Here is a 17,682-nt window from a genome sequence, read left to right on the forward strand (position 1 = left end):
GATCCTCCTGCAAAACTTAACACTGTAGTGCTGGGCCACAGAGAATTTAGGGACATGCAAAGTGAATCAATAGGTGTGGGTACACCATCGGTATGCTCAAGGTAGAGAAGAATGAGCCCATTTTCAATGATACAAAGTTCAGTCACAGCATTTCTGGCAAGATCTCCAGAAAAAGAGCTCCCCAACTGTCCCTACTGGGTGTAGCCAGCATATCTCTCTGTAGGACCTGAACATTTTAGAGTGTGGTCACCAGTAGTTGGAGGACCAGATAGTGTACTTTCCAGTCTAATATCGGGAAAAGTGGTTCCTCAATCTCCCAGACAGACTGAATACCCACTGAATTTTACCAGCAAATGCAATGCAGGCTCCTCTTCTTGTCTCTGTTGCTCTGGGTTGGGGTTCCCTGCATGGCATTGAGACACCATGTTCCTGGGGGGAGTGAGTTTTGTCAAGATATTCCTCTGGAGTCTCAGTTGCCATACAGTTGTGTGGGAGCCAGCCCTTTCCACATCTCCACCTTTATTACCAGTCTTAATGTAGCTTCTTCTATAAATTTTTGGCCATAACATTTCAGTTCTGCTAGTCTTCTCTTGGTTATTTAGGTTGATTGCTCTATAATTTAACTATATATCTGGTTTTGCTCTGGAAACAGGTGAGTGTAGCTTCCACCTACTCTGCACACATCTTTGAATCCTCCTTAAATTTATTTTATATTTATATCATTTGGATTGGGTTTCCACTGGTATAATGGATATCGTACTTTCTGTATATTTGGAGTTTCCTTGTATAATGTATGTTTGATACTCTGGATATTTCCAATGTGAAGAGAATTAGAACCTTGCAATTAAAAGAAAAATATGTTCTTATTGATTTTTTCTCTTTAATGGTATTTATTTGTTTATTTATTTTTGTTACAGATGGTTTTCCTTTTTCCACCATTTCCTCCTTTCCTTCCATCCCCACCCTGTTCCCAGCTTTGTTGTCCATGTCCATTGTTTATGCATACATGCATATAAGTTCTGTGGTTAATCTCTTCCCCACCCTCTCTTCTGGGGATTGTCAGTCTGTACCCTACTTCCACGTCTCTGGGACTACCCTGTTCTTCAGACTATTAATACCAATTATAAAAAAAAAAAAAACTATTTGTACCCCTATGTTCATAGCAGCACTATTTACAATAGCTAAGATCTGGAAACAGCCCAAATATCCATCAGTAGATGAATGGATTAAAACAAAGCTGTGGTACAAATTCACAATGGAGTACTATGCAGCTGTAAGAAAGAAAGAGCTCCTATTCTTTGAGATGACATGGAGGGACTTGGAAAGTGTTATCCTAAGCGAGACAAGGCAAACAGAGAAGACAAGTATCATATGATCTCACTTATATGTAGAATATCCTTGTATAATCTATGTTGATACTTAGGATATTTCCAATGTGAAGAGAATTAGAACTTTTCAATTTTTTATAAAATATATTTTTTATTGATTTCTTAGAGAGAGGAAGGAATAAAAAGATGGCAGTGAGGAGGACTGGAGGAAGGGTGAGTGTGTGAGAGAGTATGTGAGAGTATGAGTAGATGCGAAGGCAGACGACCAAACCCGAGCAGTGAAGAGAAATGGACCAGAAGGTTCCGGTGCAGTGGACATAGTAGCCAGCTACCATGGTAAATGGCCCTTCAGGGCGCTTCTACCTGTGCTGCTGGGAGGTCCCACCATTTTGGAAGATCCCAGGTCTTCCCTGGGAGGAAGCAGTGGGAGTGGCTAGGGCCCAGCAACCTGAGCCCACCAGAACACCTGGCACCATCAGACCAGTGGACAACCAAAAAAGATCAGTGCACCGTAGCGGAGCTCCCAAGGTGCTTGTCACAGAAGCCTCAGACAGCCCAGGGCCCAGCACCATCCCCCATAGTAGCCGCCCGATCAGAGTCAAGATATACCCCCAGCAACAGAGGCTGGGGAGCAGAAATTTATCCCCAGGCAACAGAAGTACAGACAAGCAGATCAAACCCATCCCCAAAATCTACAGCAAAAGCTGAGCAGGAGTTGAGCCCCACGGGGCAGCAGCACTCCCCAGCTGCCAGCGGCTGGACCTGGGACTCCACTTAGGCCTGTGCAGTCCAGTAGCTCACAAGTGCAGTGGGAATCCCAAACTCGGAGAGACTGGTGCAATCCAGCTGCCCACCCACGGGAACTGAAGGGTGCAGGGTCACCAGAGAGGCCAGCGCCACCCAGCTGGGACTGTGCGATCCAGTTTCCCGTGGGACCTGCGGGGTGCTGAAGCACCAGAGAGGACCGTGTAACCCAACAGGGAATGTGGTATCTAGTTACCCAAAGGGCCTGTGGGATGCTTAAGCACCAGAGAGGCATGTGCCACCCATCAGGGACTGCACGATCTAGTTTCCCATGGGGCCTGTGTGGTACTGAAGCACCAGAGAGTGCAACCCAGCAGCACATAACATAGGCAGAGAGCCCGGTCTCCAGAAGGACTGTGCAATCCAGTTTCCCATGGGACCTGCAGGGTGCAATGGCACCAAAAAAGCCTGGGTGACCCAGCTGCAAACAAGATAGGCATAGAGGATATGAAAAAGGAGGTAGGGTGAATAGAAGCCATGCAGACTATCTCCAAGGACCAAACAGGAATACAACTAAAATAAAGACAAATCCTCAGAAAAAAGCAACATAAGAGAAGCAGGACAAGACCATACAACCAGGGACACAAGAAGGATCTGTTGAGGCATGACAGGGTGGCCGGTTAGGAGCCCACTGATAGCAACAGTCTTATCTGTGCGCAGTGCTTCTGGGGAATAAAGACCAAGCCTGCTCCACAGCCCAGAAAGCCAGGACAGAGCACTAAAATAACCACAACCTCTGACCTGTTGGCTAAAGCATAGGGAGGGCAGACTGGGCTGGGACTCTGTGGGGACACCTGGAATTTGGAGGGCACTCAGAGTTTTTGTTGAGTTGCTGCCACAAAGGATGGTGATCAGTGTGCTCCTTCCCAGAATTGTGGGTAAAAGCAGCAGCTCCTCACTGAGAGATTCAGCCTCTCTCAGGTGAGGCAAAGAAATGCAAATGGAGGCTCATTAACAACCAGCATCTATCACATCCTCTGGAAATCCTCTTAGGCAGAACACCAGGGCTACATTCCAAGGCACTGAGTAACTGAGACTACTAGCCACCAAGAAAAAACTAGAGGATAACTGAACCTTTCCTGGGCTTGCAAATCTACCCAGGAAAGTAAGACTTGAGAGTGGTATTTAACATGGGCAAACCCAGGCTTATCCGAATCCAATAGATAGAGCCACAAACAGCAGAACACCAATGCCCACAGGAAAAATTTGGCAGGTTCCAAATCCCACTGTGATAGCCAAAATGGTGAAACACAGAAACAAAAGCCAAATGAAAAAACAAGAGACCTCTACCAAAGATGAGATAAATGTGGAGCAGTTAAGCAAGTTAACAGAACTAGAATTCAGAGCCATGATCTTGAGGAAGCTCAACAACATGTGTAAGGACAAGAGTACAATGAGTAAAGACATAAAATTGTTGAAAATCAACCACGTGGAAATTAGAAACCACCAAGAAGATATGAAGAATGACATATCAGAAATAAATAACACATTAGAAGGTCTAAAGCAGAGTAGAAGAAGCTGATGACTGGATCAGTGAATTAGAGGATAGGGTAGAAAAAAGTCAACAAATCAAGAAACCAAAAGGAAAAAATGATTTAAAAACAAGAAGTTAGCTTAATAGAACTGTGGGACAACTGGAAATGTAATAACATTCGCATCATAGGAGTCCCCAAAGAGGAAAAAAAATTGGCAAGGGTTAGAGAATATATTTGAAAAAATAGTGACAGAAAACTTTCCTAACTTGGTAAAGGAAGAAGGCATTCAAGTTCAAGAAGCACAGAGAGCCCCAAGAAAGAAGACCCAAACAAGCCCACACCAAGACACATAGTAATTAAAATGCCACAAATTAAAGACAAAGAGAAAATCCTAAAGGCAGCAAGAGATAAGCAACAGGAGACCTACAAAGAAAACTCCATAAGACTCTCAGCTGATGTCTCAACAGAAACACTACAGGCCAGAGGGGAGTGGCATGAAGTAATCAAGGTCATGAAAAACAAGGATCTCAATTCATAACTACTCTATCCAGCAAGAGTATAACTACTCTATCTACTCTTCCATTCAAAATAGAAGGTCAAATAAAGAGCTTTCCAGACCAAAACAAAAAAACAAAAACAACAACAAAAAAAAAAACTAAGGGAATATATTAACAACAAACCAGCACTGCAAGATATGCTAAAAGAACTGCTGTAATGAGTAGAATAAATAGGAAGAAAAGTAGAACCACACTAAACAAAAATGGCAATACATAAGTACATATCAATTATCACCTTAAATGGGAATGGTTTGAATGCTCCGATAAAAAGACACAGAGTAGCTGACTAGGTAAGAAAGCATGACTCATATATATATTTGTTTACAAGAGACCCACCTCTCAACAAAAGACTCACATAAGTTGAAAGTGAAGGGATGGAAAAAATATTTCAAGCAAACAAAAAGAAAAAAAAAAAAAGCTGGAGTAACAATACTCATATCCAATAGAGTAGATTTCAAAATGAAGACCATAACTAGCGACAAAGAAAGCCACTATGTAATATTGAAAGAATCTATACAATACAAAGATATAACCTTGGTAAAAATACATGCACCCAATATGAGAGCACCAACATGTATAAAAATACATTGGAGGACGTCAAAGGAGAAATTGACTGAATTAAAATCATAGTAGGGGACTTCAACACCCCGCTGACATCACTGGATAGATCTAAACAAAAAAATTAAAAAGGAAACACAGACTCTAAATGATACTAGATCAAATGGATTTAATAGATATCTACAGAGAACTATACCCCAAAACTGCAGAATTCATATTCCTCTCAAGTGCACATGGGACATGCTCAAAGACAGACAACATGTTAGGACACAAAGTTTCTACAAATTCAAGAAGATTGAAATCATATCAAGCATCTTCTCAGATCACAATTGCATGGAAATAGAAATCAACTGCAACAAGAACATGCAAAGACATTTAAAAACATGGAGGCTAAATAGCATGATATTGAGCAATGAATTCATTACCATGTAGATCAAGGAAGAAATTAAAAACTTGATGGAAACTAATGAAAATGAAGACACAAGAGCACAAAATGTATGTTGCAGCAAAAGCAGTTTTGAGAGGGATGTTCATATTACTACAGGCGTACCTCAAGAAGCAAGAAAAACTTCTAACAGAATACCTAACCTCACAACTTAAAGAACTAGAAAGGAAACAAAAGAAAACCCCAGAGCAAGAACAAGGAAGAACATAGTAAAGATCAGAGCAGAAATAAATGACATGGAAATAAAAAAAAACAATTCAAAAGATCAATGAAACAAAGAGCTTGTTCTTTAAAAAGATAAACAAGATGGATGGACCGTTAGTTAGACTCACCAAGAAAAAAAGAGAGAGAACTCAAATACACAAAATCAGAAGTGAAAGAGGAGAAAAATAACTGACACTACAGAAACACAACGGATTGTTAAAAAATATTATGAACAATTATATGGCAACAAATTCAACAATCTAAGCTAAATGGATCAATTTCTAGAAACATATAGTCTCCAAAAACTGAACTGGAAGGAGATAGAGAGCTTGAACAGACCAATAGCAACAGAAGAAATTGAAGATATAATCAAGACTCATCAAACGAAAGCACAGGCCCAGACGGCTTCATTGGGAAATTTCACCAAACATTCAAGGAAGAACTAACACCCTTTCTCCTCAAACTATTTCAGAAAATTCAAGAAGATGGAAGACTTTCAAACTCGTTTTATGAGGCCAGCATAATTCTAATTCCCAAACCAGAAAAAGATACTAAGAGGAAAGAAAACTACAGGCCAGTATCCTTGATGAACATAAATGCCAAAATCCTGCAGAAAATAGTAGCAAATTGAATCCAGAAATACACCAAAAATTTTTTTCACCATGACCAAGTGGGATTCATTCCAGGAATGCAAGGCTGGTGCAGTATTCGCAAATAAATAAATGTGATACACCACATAAACAAAATGAAGGATAAAAACCACATTGTCATATCAATACATGATGAAACAGCATTCGACAAAATCCAGCATCCATTTGTGATAAAAATGCTCAGCAATGTGGAAATAGAGGGATCATATCTTGACATAATAAAGGCCATACATGAAAGACCTACAGCCAACATCATACTCAATGGGCAAAAAATAAAAGCATTTCCCTTAAGAACAGGAACAAGACAGGGATGCTCACTTTCGCCAATTTTATTTAACATAGATCTGGAAGTCTTAGCCACAGCAATCAGACAGGGAAAAAAAAGATGCATCCGAATTTGAAAGGAGGAAGTGAAACAGTCATTACTTGCAGATGCCATGATATTATACGTAGAAAACCTGAAACACTCGATCAAAAATCTACTTGACTTAATAAATGAATTTGAGAAAGTAGCAGAATACAAAATTAACATCAAGAAATCGATGACTTTCTTATACACCAATGATGAACTCACAGAAAGAAAAACTGAAAAAAAACAATCCCACTTACCATCACAGCAAAAAAATTAAAATATGTAGGAATAAACTTAACCAAAGAAGTTAAGGACCTATTTGCAGAAAACAACAGGATATTGAATAAAGAAATAGAGGAAGATATAAAAAGGTGGAAGTACATACTTTGTTCAAGGATTGGAAGAATTAACATCATTAATATGTCCATATTACCCAAAGCAATCTATAGATTCAATGCAATCCCTGTTAAAATCCCAACGACATATTTCACAGAACTAGAACACTAGAACAAATACTACAAAAGTTGATATGGAACCAAAAAATACCCCGAATACCTACATGAATGTTAAAAAAGGACAAAGTAGGTGGGATCACAATACCAGATATTAGGTTATACTACAAAGCCACTGTAATCAAATCAGCCTGGTACTGGCTCAAGAACACTCATATAGACCAGTGGAACAGAAGAGGGAACACAAAAATGGACCCAAGGCACTATGCTCAAATAATATTTTTTTTTATCCATTAATTTTTTCTTACAGATGTTTCTCCTTTTTCCCCCACTGATCCTCCCTCCCCCTCCCTCCCTGCCCTGTCCCCAGTTTGTTGTCCATGTCCACTATTCATGCATACATCCATATAAGTTCTGTGGTTTATCTCTCCCCCACCATCCCCCTCTTTAAGGGATTGTCAGTCTGTACCCCACTTCCGCATCTCTGGGACTACCCCCCTCCTCAGACTGTTATGTTCATTATATTCCACAAATAAGTGAGATCATATGAAACTTGTCTTTCTCTGTATGGCTTATTGCACGTAAGATGATACTTTCCAGGTCCCTCCAAGTAGTCTCAAAGGATAAGAGATCTTTCTTTCTAACAGCTGTGTAGTACTCCACTGTGTATATGTACCACTGCTTTTTTATCCATTCGTCTACTGATGGACACTTGGGCTGTTTCCAGATCTTAGCTATTGTAAATAGTGCTGCTACAAATATGGGGGTACACATATTATTTCTGATTGGTGTTTTAGGCTTCTTAGGGTATATTCCTAGAAGGGGGATCACTGGGTAAAATGGAAGTTCAATTTTTAATTTTTTGTGGTAACACCATATTGTTTTCCACAGTGGCTGCACCAGTCTGCATTCCCACCAGCAGTGCACTAGAGTCCCCTTTTCTCCACACCCTCGCCAGCACTTGTTGATTGATGATTTGTTGATGGCGGCCATTCTGACAGGTGTGAGGTGATACCTCATTGTTGTTTTAATTTGCATCTCTCTGATGATTAGTGATGATGAGCATTTCTTCATATGTTTCTTAGCCATTTGTATGTCCTGTTTGGAGAGGTGTCTATTTAGTTCCTCTGCTCATTTTAATTGGATTAGTAGTCTTCCTTTTGTGGAGTTGCATTAGTACTCTATATGTATTGGAAATTAACACCTTATCTGATATATCATTGGCAATTATGCTCTCCTATACAGTGGCCTTTCCGTTTTGATGATTGTATCTTTCGCTGTGTAGAAGCTTTTGAGTTTGATGTACTCCAATGTGTTCATTTTCTCCTTTGTTTCTATTGCCTTAGGTGATGTGTCAGTAAAAATTCTGTTGCGTATGATGTCTGAAATTTTGTTGCCTAGAGTCTCTTCTAGGATTTTTATGGATTCATGAGTTACATTTAAGTCTTATATCCATTTTGAGTTTATTCCCGTGTAGGGTTTAAGTTGATGGTCTAGTTTCATTTTTCTGCAAGTAGCTGTCCAATTTTCCCAGCACCATTTATTAAAGAGGCTGTCCTTACTCCACTGTATGCTATTGCCACCTTTGTCAAATATTAATAGAGCATATTGGCTTGGGTCCATTTCTGGGTTCTCTGTTCTGTTCCACTGGTCTCCATGCCTCTTCTCGTGTCAGTACCAGTCTGTTTTGATTACAGTAGCTTTGTACTATAACCTCAAATATGGTATTGTGATCCCTCCAACTTTGTTCTTCCTTTTCAAGATTGCTGTGGCTCTTCGAGGCCTTTTTTGGTTCCATATGAACTTTTGGAATAATTGTTCTAATTCTGTGAAGTATGTCATTGGTATTTTGATGGGGATTGCATTGAATCTATAGATTGCTTTGGGTAATATAGACATTTTAATGATGTTAAATCTCCCAATCCATGAACAGGGTATGTGCTTCCACTTTTTAATATCTTCCTCTATTTCTTTTTTCAATGACGTGTAATTTTCTGCAAATAGGTCCTTCATTTCGTTGATTAACTTTATTCCTAGGTATCTTATTTTTTTTTTACCACAACGGGAAATGGGATTGTTTTCTTAGTTTCTGTTTCTGTGAGTTCATCATTGGTGTATAAGAATGCCATCCATTTCTTGACGTTAATTTTGTATCCTGCTACTTTGTCAAATTCATTTATTAAGTCTAGTAAACTTTTGATGGAGTCTTTGGGGTTTTTTATGTATAGTATCATGTCATCTGCAAATAATGACAATTTCACTTCCTCCTTTCCAATTTGGATCCCTTTTATTTTTTTCTTCCTGTCTGATTGCTGTGGCTAAGACTTCCAGTATTATGTTAAATAAGAGTGGCAAAAGTGGGCATCCTTGCCTTATTCCTGTTCTTAAGGGAAATGCTTTAATTTTTGCCCATTGAGCATGATGTTGGCTGTAGGTCTTTCATTTATGGCCTTTATTATGTTGAGATATGATCCCTCTATTCCCACACTGCCAAGCGTTTTTATCAGAAATGGATGCAGGATTTTGTCGAAGGCTTTTTCAACGTCTATTGATATTATCATGAGGTTTTTATTCTTCATTTTATTTATTTGGTGTATCACATTTATGGATTTGGGAACCTTGTACCAGCCTTGCATCCCTGGGATGAATCCCACTTGGTCATGGTAGATAATTTTTTTGGTTTATTGCTGGATCTGATTTGATTGTATTTTGTTATGGATTTTGGCATCTCTGTTCATCAGGGACATTGGCCTGTAGTTTTCTTTCTTTGTTGTGTCCTTTTCTGGTTTTGGAATTAAAATTACGCTGGCTTCATAAAACGAATTTGGAAGTATTCCTTCTTGAATTTTTTGAAATAGTTTGAGGAGAATGGGGATTAGTTCTTCTTTGAATGTTCGGTAAAACTCCTCTTTGAAGCCATCCGGGCCTAGGCTTTTGTTTGCTGGGATAATTTTGATTACATCTTCAATTTCTTCTGTTGTTATTGGTCTGTTCAAGTTTTCTATATCTTCCTGATCCAATTTTCGGAGACAATGTGTTTCTAGAAGTTTGTCCATTTAGCTTAGATTGTCAAATTTGTTGCCATATAATTGTCCATAGTAGTTGTTAATGATCTTTTGTATTTCTGTGGTGTCAGTTGTTATCTCTCCTCTTTCGATTCTGATTTTGTGTATTTAGGTTCTCTCTCTTTGTTTCTTGGTGTGTCTAGCTAAGAGTCCATCAATCTTGTTTATCTTTTTGAAAAATCAGTTCTTTGTTTTATTGATTCTTTGAATTGTTTTTTTTTTTTTTTTTTTTTTTTTTTTTTGTCTCTATGTCATTTATTTCTGCTCTGATCTTTTCTATTTCCTCCTTCTACTTGCTCTGGGGTTTTCTTTTTGTTTGCTCTCTAGTTCTTTAAGTTGTGAGGTTAGATAGTCTATTAGAGATATTTCTTCTTTTTTGAGGTAGGCCTGTAGTGATATGAACTTCCCTCTCAGACCTGCTTTCGCTGCATCCCATAGATTTTGTGTTGTTGTGTGTTCATTTTCATTGGTTTCTGGGAAGTTTTTGATTTCTTCCTTGATTTCCTCAGTGACCCATTCATTGCTTAATAACATGCTATTTAGCTTCCATGTGTTCGAATGTCTTTGTATGTTCTTCTTGCAATTAATTTCTAGTTGCATGCCACTGTGATCTGAGAAGATGCTTGATATGGTTTCAATCTTCTTGAACTTGTAGAGACTTAGTTTGTGCCCTTAATGTGTTCTATCTTTGAGAATGTCCCATGTGCACTTGAGAAGAATGTGTATTCTGTAGTTTTGGGGTGTAGTTCTCTGTAGATATCTATTAAATCCACTTGGTCTAGTGTTTCATTTAGAGTCTCTGTTTTCTTGCTAATTTTTTGTCTGGAGGATGTATCCAGTGATGTCAGGGGGGTGTTGAAGTCTCGTGCTATGATTTTATTGCTATCGATTTCCCCTTTGAAGTCCTCCAGAAGTTTTTCAATATATTTTGATGCTCCTATATTGGGTGCATATATGTTTATCAAGGTCATGTCTTCCTGTTGGATAGATCCTTTCTATATTATGTAGTGGCCTTCTTTGTCTCTAATTATGGCCTTCATTCTGAAATCTATTTTATCAGATATGAGTATTGCTACCCCAGCTTTTTTTTCTTTTCTGTTTGCTTGGAAGATTTTTTTCCATCCCTTCACTTTCAATGTATGTTAGTCTTTTGTTGTGAGGTGGGCTTCTTGTAAACAACATATAGATGAGTCATGCTTTCTTATTCAATCACCTGCTCTATGTCTGTTTATGGGAGCATTCAGTCCATTTACATTTAAGGTGATTATTGATATGTACTTATTTATTGCCATTTTTGTTTAGTGTGGTTCTATTTTTCTTTCCATTTTTCCTGGCAATTGCAGCAGTCCTTTTAACATCTTTTGCAGTGCTGATTTGGTGCTATTGTATTCCCTTAGCCTTTTTTTTTTTGTCTGGGAAGCTCTTTATTTGACCTTCTATTTTGAATGATAGCCTTGCTGGGTAAAGTAGTCTTGGATTCAGATCCTTGTTTTTCATGACCTTGATTACTTCATGCCATTCCCTTCTGGCCTGTAGTGTTTCTAGTGAGAAGTCATCTGAGAGCCTTATGTGGTTTCCTTTGCAGGTAACCTGTTGCTTATCTCTTGCTGCTTTTAGGATTCTCTGTTTGTCTTTTATTTGGGGCAGTTTGATTACTATGTGTCTTGGTGTGGGCCTTTTTGGGTTCTTCTTACTTGGGAGTCTCTGTGCTTCTTGAACTTGAATGCCTTCTTCCTTCACCAAATTAGGGAAGTTTTCTGTCACTATTTCTTGGAATATATTTTCTAACCCTTGCTCATTTTCTTCTTCTTCGGGATCTCCTATGATGTGAATATTATTACGTTTCCAGTTGTCCCACAGTTCTCTTAAGCTGTCTTTTTGTTTTTTAATCGTTATTTCCTTTTGGTTTTCTCATTGTTTGATTTTTTCTAGCCTTTCCTCTAATTCACTGATCCTGTCCTCAGCTTCCCCAACTCTGTTTTTTAGACCTTCCAATGTGTTTTTCTTTTCTGATATGTCATTCTTCATTTCTTCCTGTTGGTTTGTAATTTCCAACTCGTTGATTTTCAACATTTCTTTGTCTTTACTCATGGTGCTCATATCCTTAAACATGCTGTTGAGCTTCCTCAACATTATGGCCACTAAATTCTAGTTCTGTTAACTTGCTTAACTGCACCTCATTTATCTTATCTTCCATATAGGTCTCTTTTTCTTCCATTTGGCTTTTGTTTCTGTTTTTCACCATTTTGGCTATCACAGTGGGCTTTGGAATGTGCCAAATTTCCCCTGTGTGTGTTGGTGTTCTGCTGTTTGTGGCTCCCTCTCCTTGGTTTGGATGAGCCAGGGAGGACCCTCTTTAAACACCACCATCAAGTCTTAGCTGTTCTGGTTAGTGTTGCTAGCCCAGGGAATGGTAGTTATCCTCTAACTTTTTTTTCCTGGAGACTACTAGTAGAGGTCACCTGAAGACTCTTTGTTTCTGAGTTGCCTGAAAATCTCCTTCAGGTGCTCAGTGTAAAAGGATTTCCCGAGGGTGGGCAAGCTGCTGGTTGTTAATGGGCCTCAATTAGCATTTCAATGGCCACCAGGTGGGTTGAATCTCTGTGGGGCAGGCCTCCACCTCTCCCCAGGGCCCTGGGAAGGAGTAAAATGACCACAGACCTGTGTGGCTGCACTCAGCGAAAGAAAGCTCTTAGCACCCTCCAAAACCCGATTGTCCCCAGACAGTTTCAGTCCAGTCTGCCTTCCATTTGCTGGAGCCCAAGGTGAGTGGCTGCTGCCAATTTAGCCTCAGTCTAGACTCTGCGTCCTGGAGCCGCCTGGGACTTTTAACCCCAGGGTGCTGCTTCCAGCCAAGAGCGGCCAGTGCTGTGGCACCAGCCGAGGGCATTGCACTGAGCAGAAACCCCGGGACTGAGCCAAGGTAGCGGGACACTGCCAAGGTGGCAGAAGCTTCCAGCAGAGTCCCCTGGTCCCCGTGAGTTCATGCAGCAGCAGCTGAGTGCTTAGCACGCAGAGTTTGCAGGACTCAGCCTCGGTAGCAGAGTCCCACCCAGTCCCCTGGTCGCAGCTAGTCCACGCCAGTCCGTGTGGCACCAGCCGAGTGCTTAGCAGGCAGAAGAGTTCGCAGGACACATGTGGGGTCGCAACTGAGGCTGTAGCAGCAACTTCAGGCCGAGCCCCCTGGTCCCCGCCCAGACCCCTGCGGACCGTGAGCTCCTGGCCCCCTCTCATGTCCTCGCAAGCCTACCAGGATTGAGTTAGTGTCCCTGGTTATGTGGTCCTCCAAGGTGTCTTTTGGTTGCCCCTTCCTGAAGATTTGCGTTTATTTTTGTTGTAAATCCAGTTTGGTCCTGGGAGATGGTTTGTGTAGCTCCATTCACTCCGCCGACATTTTTCTCAATTAATATTTGACAAAAGATGCAAGAGCATACAGTGGAGTAAAGACAGTCTCTTTGAGATGCAAATTAAAACAACATTGAGGTATCACCTCACACCTGTCAGAATGGCTGCCATCAACAAATCATCAAACAGCAAGTGTTGGCGAGGGTGTGGAGAAAAGGGGAATCTAGTGCACTACTGGTGGGAATGCAGACTGGTGCAGCCACTGTGGAAAACAATATGGTGTTCCCTCAAAAAATTAAAAATTGAACTTCCATTTTACCCAGTGATCCCACTTCTAGGAATATACCCTAAGAAGCCTGAAACACCAATTAGAAAGAATATATGTACCCCCATGTTCATAGCAGCACTATTTACAATAGCTAAGATCTGGAAACAGCCCAAGTGTCCATCAGTAAAAGAATGGATCAAAAAGCCATGGTACATATACACAACGGACTACTAAACAGCTGTAAAAAAGAAATATCTCTTATCCTTTGAGACTACATAGAGGAACCTGGAAAGTATTGGTCTAAGTGAAACAAGCCAAATAGAGAAAGACAAGTATCATATGATCTCACTGATTTATGAAATATAATGAACATAACAGTCTGAGGAATGGGGTAGTCCCAGGGACATGGAAGTGGGGTACAGACTGACAATCCCCAGAAGAAGAGGTGGTGGGCGAGACATAAACCACAAAACTTATATACATGTATGCATGAATAATGGACATGGACAACAAAGCTGGGGACAGGGCAGGGGGGAGGGGGTGTGGCAAATAAGTGGGATAAAAGGAGAAACATCTGTAACAAAAATAAATAAATAAATAAATAAATAAATAAATAAATAAATAAATACAGCCTCTTTAACAAATGGTATTGGGAAAATTGGACAGCTACATGCAAAAAAATGAAACTAGACCATCAACTTACACCATACACAAAGGTAAACTCAAAGTGGATAAAAGACTTAAATGTGACCTGTGAATCCATAAAAATTCTAGAAGAAAATGTAGGCATCAAAATTTTGGACATCATAAGCAGCAGAATTTTTACTGATACATCACCTAAGGCAACAGAAACAAAGGAAAAAATGATCACATGGGACTACATCCAACTAAAAATCTTCTGCACAGCAAAAAAAAAAAAACAACCATCAAAATGGAAAGGCAACCCACTGTATGGGAGAGAATAATTGCCAATGATATATCAGATAAGGGACTAATTTCCCAAATATATAGAGTACGCATACAACTCAACAAAAGGAAGACAAAGAACCCAATTCTAAAAAAATGGGTAGAGGAAGTAAATAGACACCTCTCCAAACAGGACATACAAATGGCTAAGAGACATATGAAGAAATGCTCAACATCACTAATCATCAAAGAGATTCAAATTAAAACAACGAGTTATCACCTCACACCTGTCAGAATGGCCACCATCAACATATCATCAAACAACAAGTGTTGGCAAGGGTGTGGAGAAAAGGGGACTCTAGTGCACTGCTGGTGGGAATACAGACTTGTGCAGCCACTATGGAAAACAATATGGTGTTACCTCAAAAAATTAAAAATTGTACTGATGTTTGACCCTGTGATCCCCCTTCTAGAAATATACCCTAAGAAGCCTGAAACACCAATCAGAAAGAATATATGTACCCCCATGTTTGTAGCAGCACTATTTACAATGGCTAAGATCTGGAAGCAACCCAAATGTCCATCAGTAGACGAATGGATAAAAAAGCAGTGGTACATATACACATTGGAGTACTATGCACCTGTAAGAAAGAAAGATCTCTTATCCTTTGAGACTACATAGAGGGACCTAGAAAGTATTATCCTAAGTGAAATAAGCCAAACATAGAAAGAAATGTATCATATGATCTCACTTATTTGTGGAATATAATCAACATAATAGGCTGAGGAATGGGGTAGTCCCAGAGACATTGGAAGTGGGGTACAGACAGAAAATTCCTCAAAGAGGGTGTGGTAGGGGAGAGATAAACCACAGAAATTATATGCATGTATGCATAATCAATGGACATGGACAACAAGGCTGGGGACAGGGTGGGGATGGAGGGGGAGGGGAGATTCAGTGGGAGAAAAAAGAAAAACATCTGTAATAAAAATAAATAAATAAATTTTTAAAAAAAGACTCTTCTTCCTTTTCCAGGAACTCAGTCAATGTTTCATTGTCAATAGTAATTAATAAACATTCCACTCCATCAGTTCCATTTTGGGTTTTTATAAGCTTGTGGTCCCTAAATTCAGTTAACTGGGCCCGAAGTGTCAGATCACAGTTGACAAGGAATGCCTCCCGACATTACTGGTAAAAATCTTGAAAAGCAAGTTTAATGTAAGAAGTGTTATCCTGGTTATCCAGCTGATACTTTAATAGTTGCCTGAAAATCCCCCTTGAATTAGGGGTAAGGTTTCAAAAGACATGAATTACGGAACTAAGTGGTAGTAATCCAGACTGTTTAACCAGAAGAGAATGCTCATAGGAGGTTTTCTCAGTATAAGGACTATATGTAGTAGTTTCGTACCAGTGCCAGTTATATAGACTTTGCTTTACATGATCCCACATGAGAGGAGCATTGAGGTGATCAATAGATGCTATAAGACATACATTACATAAAGATGACAACTGTCCAATAAATTTGCAGGCTTTTGTCTCCTCTCCACATTTGGCTATCCAAATTGTGGATAATAAGAAAGAGTTCTAAAGAAGAATCTTCTTCAAATTTGTTTATTATCCAGTCTAGCTGATCCAGTACATTGCAGAAAGTACCCATATAATAAAGGACTTCTGTTATAGAATTCAGGATTGATTTCACACTGATTCCAGGAAAGAAACCATTGATGACAACATGCATGGAATCTTGCAGCATGGTGGCTCAAAAACTTTCTAGTAAATCTCTCTCTGAACCCAAACCATAAAGCCCAATATTGAACCCCAGGTGTAACTAAAACATCCATTTATCAAATAATTGTTCATATTGTTGATTTAGTTGTTTAAGTTCAGCAGAAAAGGAAGGAGAAACCTTGCTTAATAAGTTATGCAAAGTTTGCTGGTCCAGTTTAGCTCTCTTTAGTTTCTGCAGTGTTCTATCAGAGGTTAAAACTTTTGAACTGCTGTGAGCTTCAAAATACCATTCTACTAAGTCACTTGTTCTATCTCTTTTCATTTTCTTAGAAGATATTTCTTTGCAAACAGGAGTTGAAATTTGTCTGTTCTGAGCTTGAATCTTTGGGCTCGATATGACTTTATTAGTGTCTTCTTCATATTCTTGTTCAACCCCTTCATCATCCTCTGATTTGGAAGTAGAATATTCACTTTCGCTGTCAGAATGAGGTCTTGAGACTATTAGTTTTCCTTAGACCATAAGATTCTGTTGAGCCCTGGCCAGTTTGGCTCAGCGGTTGGAGCGTCGGCCTGCGGTCCGGAGAGACCCGGGTTCGGTTCCCGCTAAGGGCACGTACTTCGGTTGCAGTTTGTCCCCGGCCCTGGTTGGTCGTGCGGGTGGCAGCCACTCGATGTGTCCCTTCACGTCGATGTTTCTGTCTGTCTCTCCCTTCCTTTCTCTCCCTCCCACTCTATCTGTACAAAAAATGGAAAAATATCCTCAGGTGAGGATAAAAAAAAAAAAAAAAGATTCTGTTGACAGAAATTAACTGCTATCGTTGTTCTTCATCTGGACTCCATCTGAAGTTGAATGTCCCTCCCTTGCTACAATGAGGAATGTTTATTATAATTTCTGGATCATTCTTTGAATTTAATGACATATTTTGTTGGTGTTTTTGCTAGTTCTGAAGCTAATTTAGCCATCTTTTCAGGGTGTTTTCTATTCTTAAAAGAATAAACTTCATTCCCACAAACAATAGCAGAGCCATTTTTCAGAGATTCTTGAACATCTCGTCCTAAAACTTCCACATAGTTCTTATCTTTTACGATTTTCTGGCTATTTTCCTCCAAATCATATTCCGGCTTCTTTATTACTTTTTTTTGTTGTTGTTGAGCAAAAGTTGAGGTCGCTCCCTTTTTAATTTAGTTCCTCCTCCTCTATCAAGAATGTATTTAAAAACATCATCATCTCCCATAAAACGAACCTCCAGCATCTTGTCTTTCTTTAATTCCAGTTTATTCATCATTGCTAACCCTTAAAAGTATTACACATTCTGTAGCTGAAAAATTCAGGGTAGAGTCACCTCATAAGCCCAGAGCATGAGAGGGAGGCAGGCTGCTGCGGGCGCCACCATGCACCTCTAGGTCTCCACCAGGCACAGCTTCCTCTGCCTCTCCAGCCCCAGGCTACCCCGCTGAATGGTCACGGCAGGGAAGGCGACTAGGCACAGGGAGAAGGCCCAATTCTTGTAAGAGGTTCCAGAGCCAAGTCACAGAATCACACA

General features: G+C 39.8%; 1 pseudogene; it reads right to left on the minus strand.

Moving 5' to 3' along the window:
* The window catches only part of LOC118635278, a 69,877-nt pseudogene extending 52,453 nt beyond the window's left edge, over positions 1-17,424 (minus strand).
* Positions 17,425-17,682: the final 258 nt, after the last annotated feature.

This window comes from Molossus molossus, unplaced genomic scaffold (genome assembly GCF_014108415.1).
Source record: "Molossus molossus isolate mMolMol1 unplaced genomic scaffold, mMolMol1.p scaffold_m16_p_2, whole genome shotgun sequence".
Classification (NCBI taxonomy): domain Eukaryota; kingdom Metazoa; phylum Chordata; class Mammalia; order Chiroptera; family Molossidae; genus Molossus; species Molossus molossus.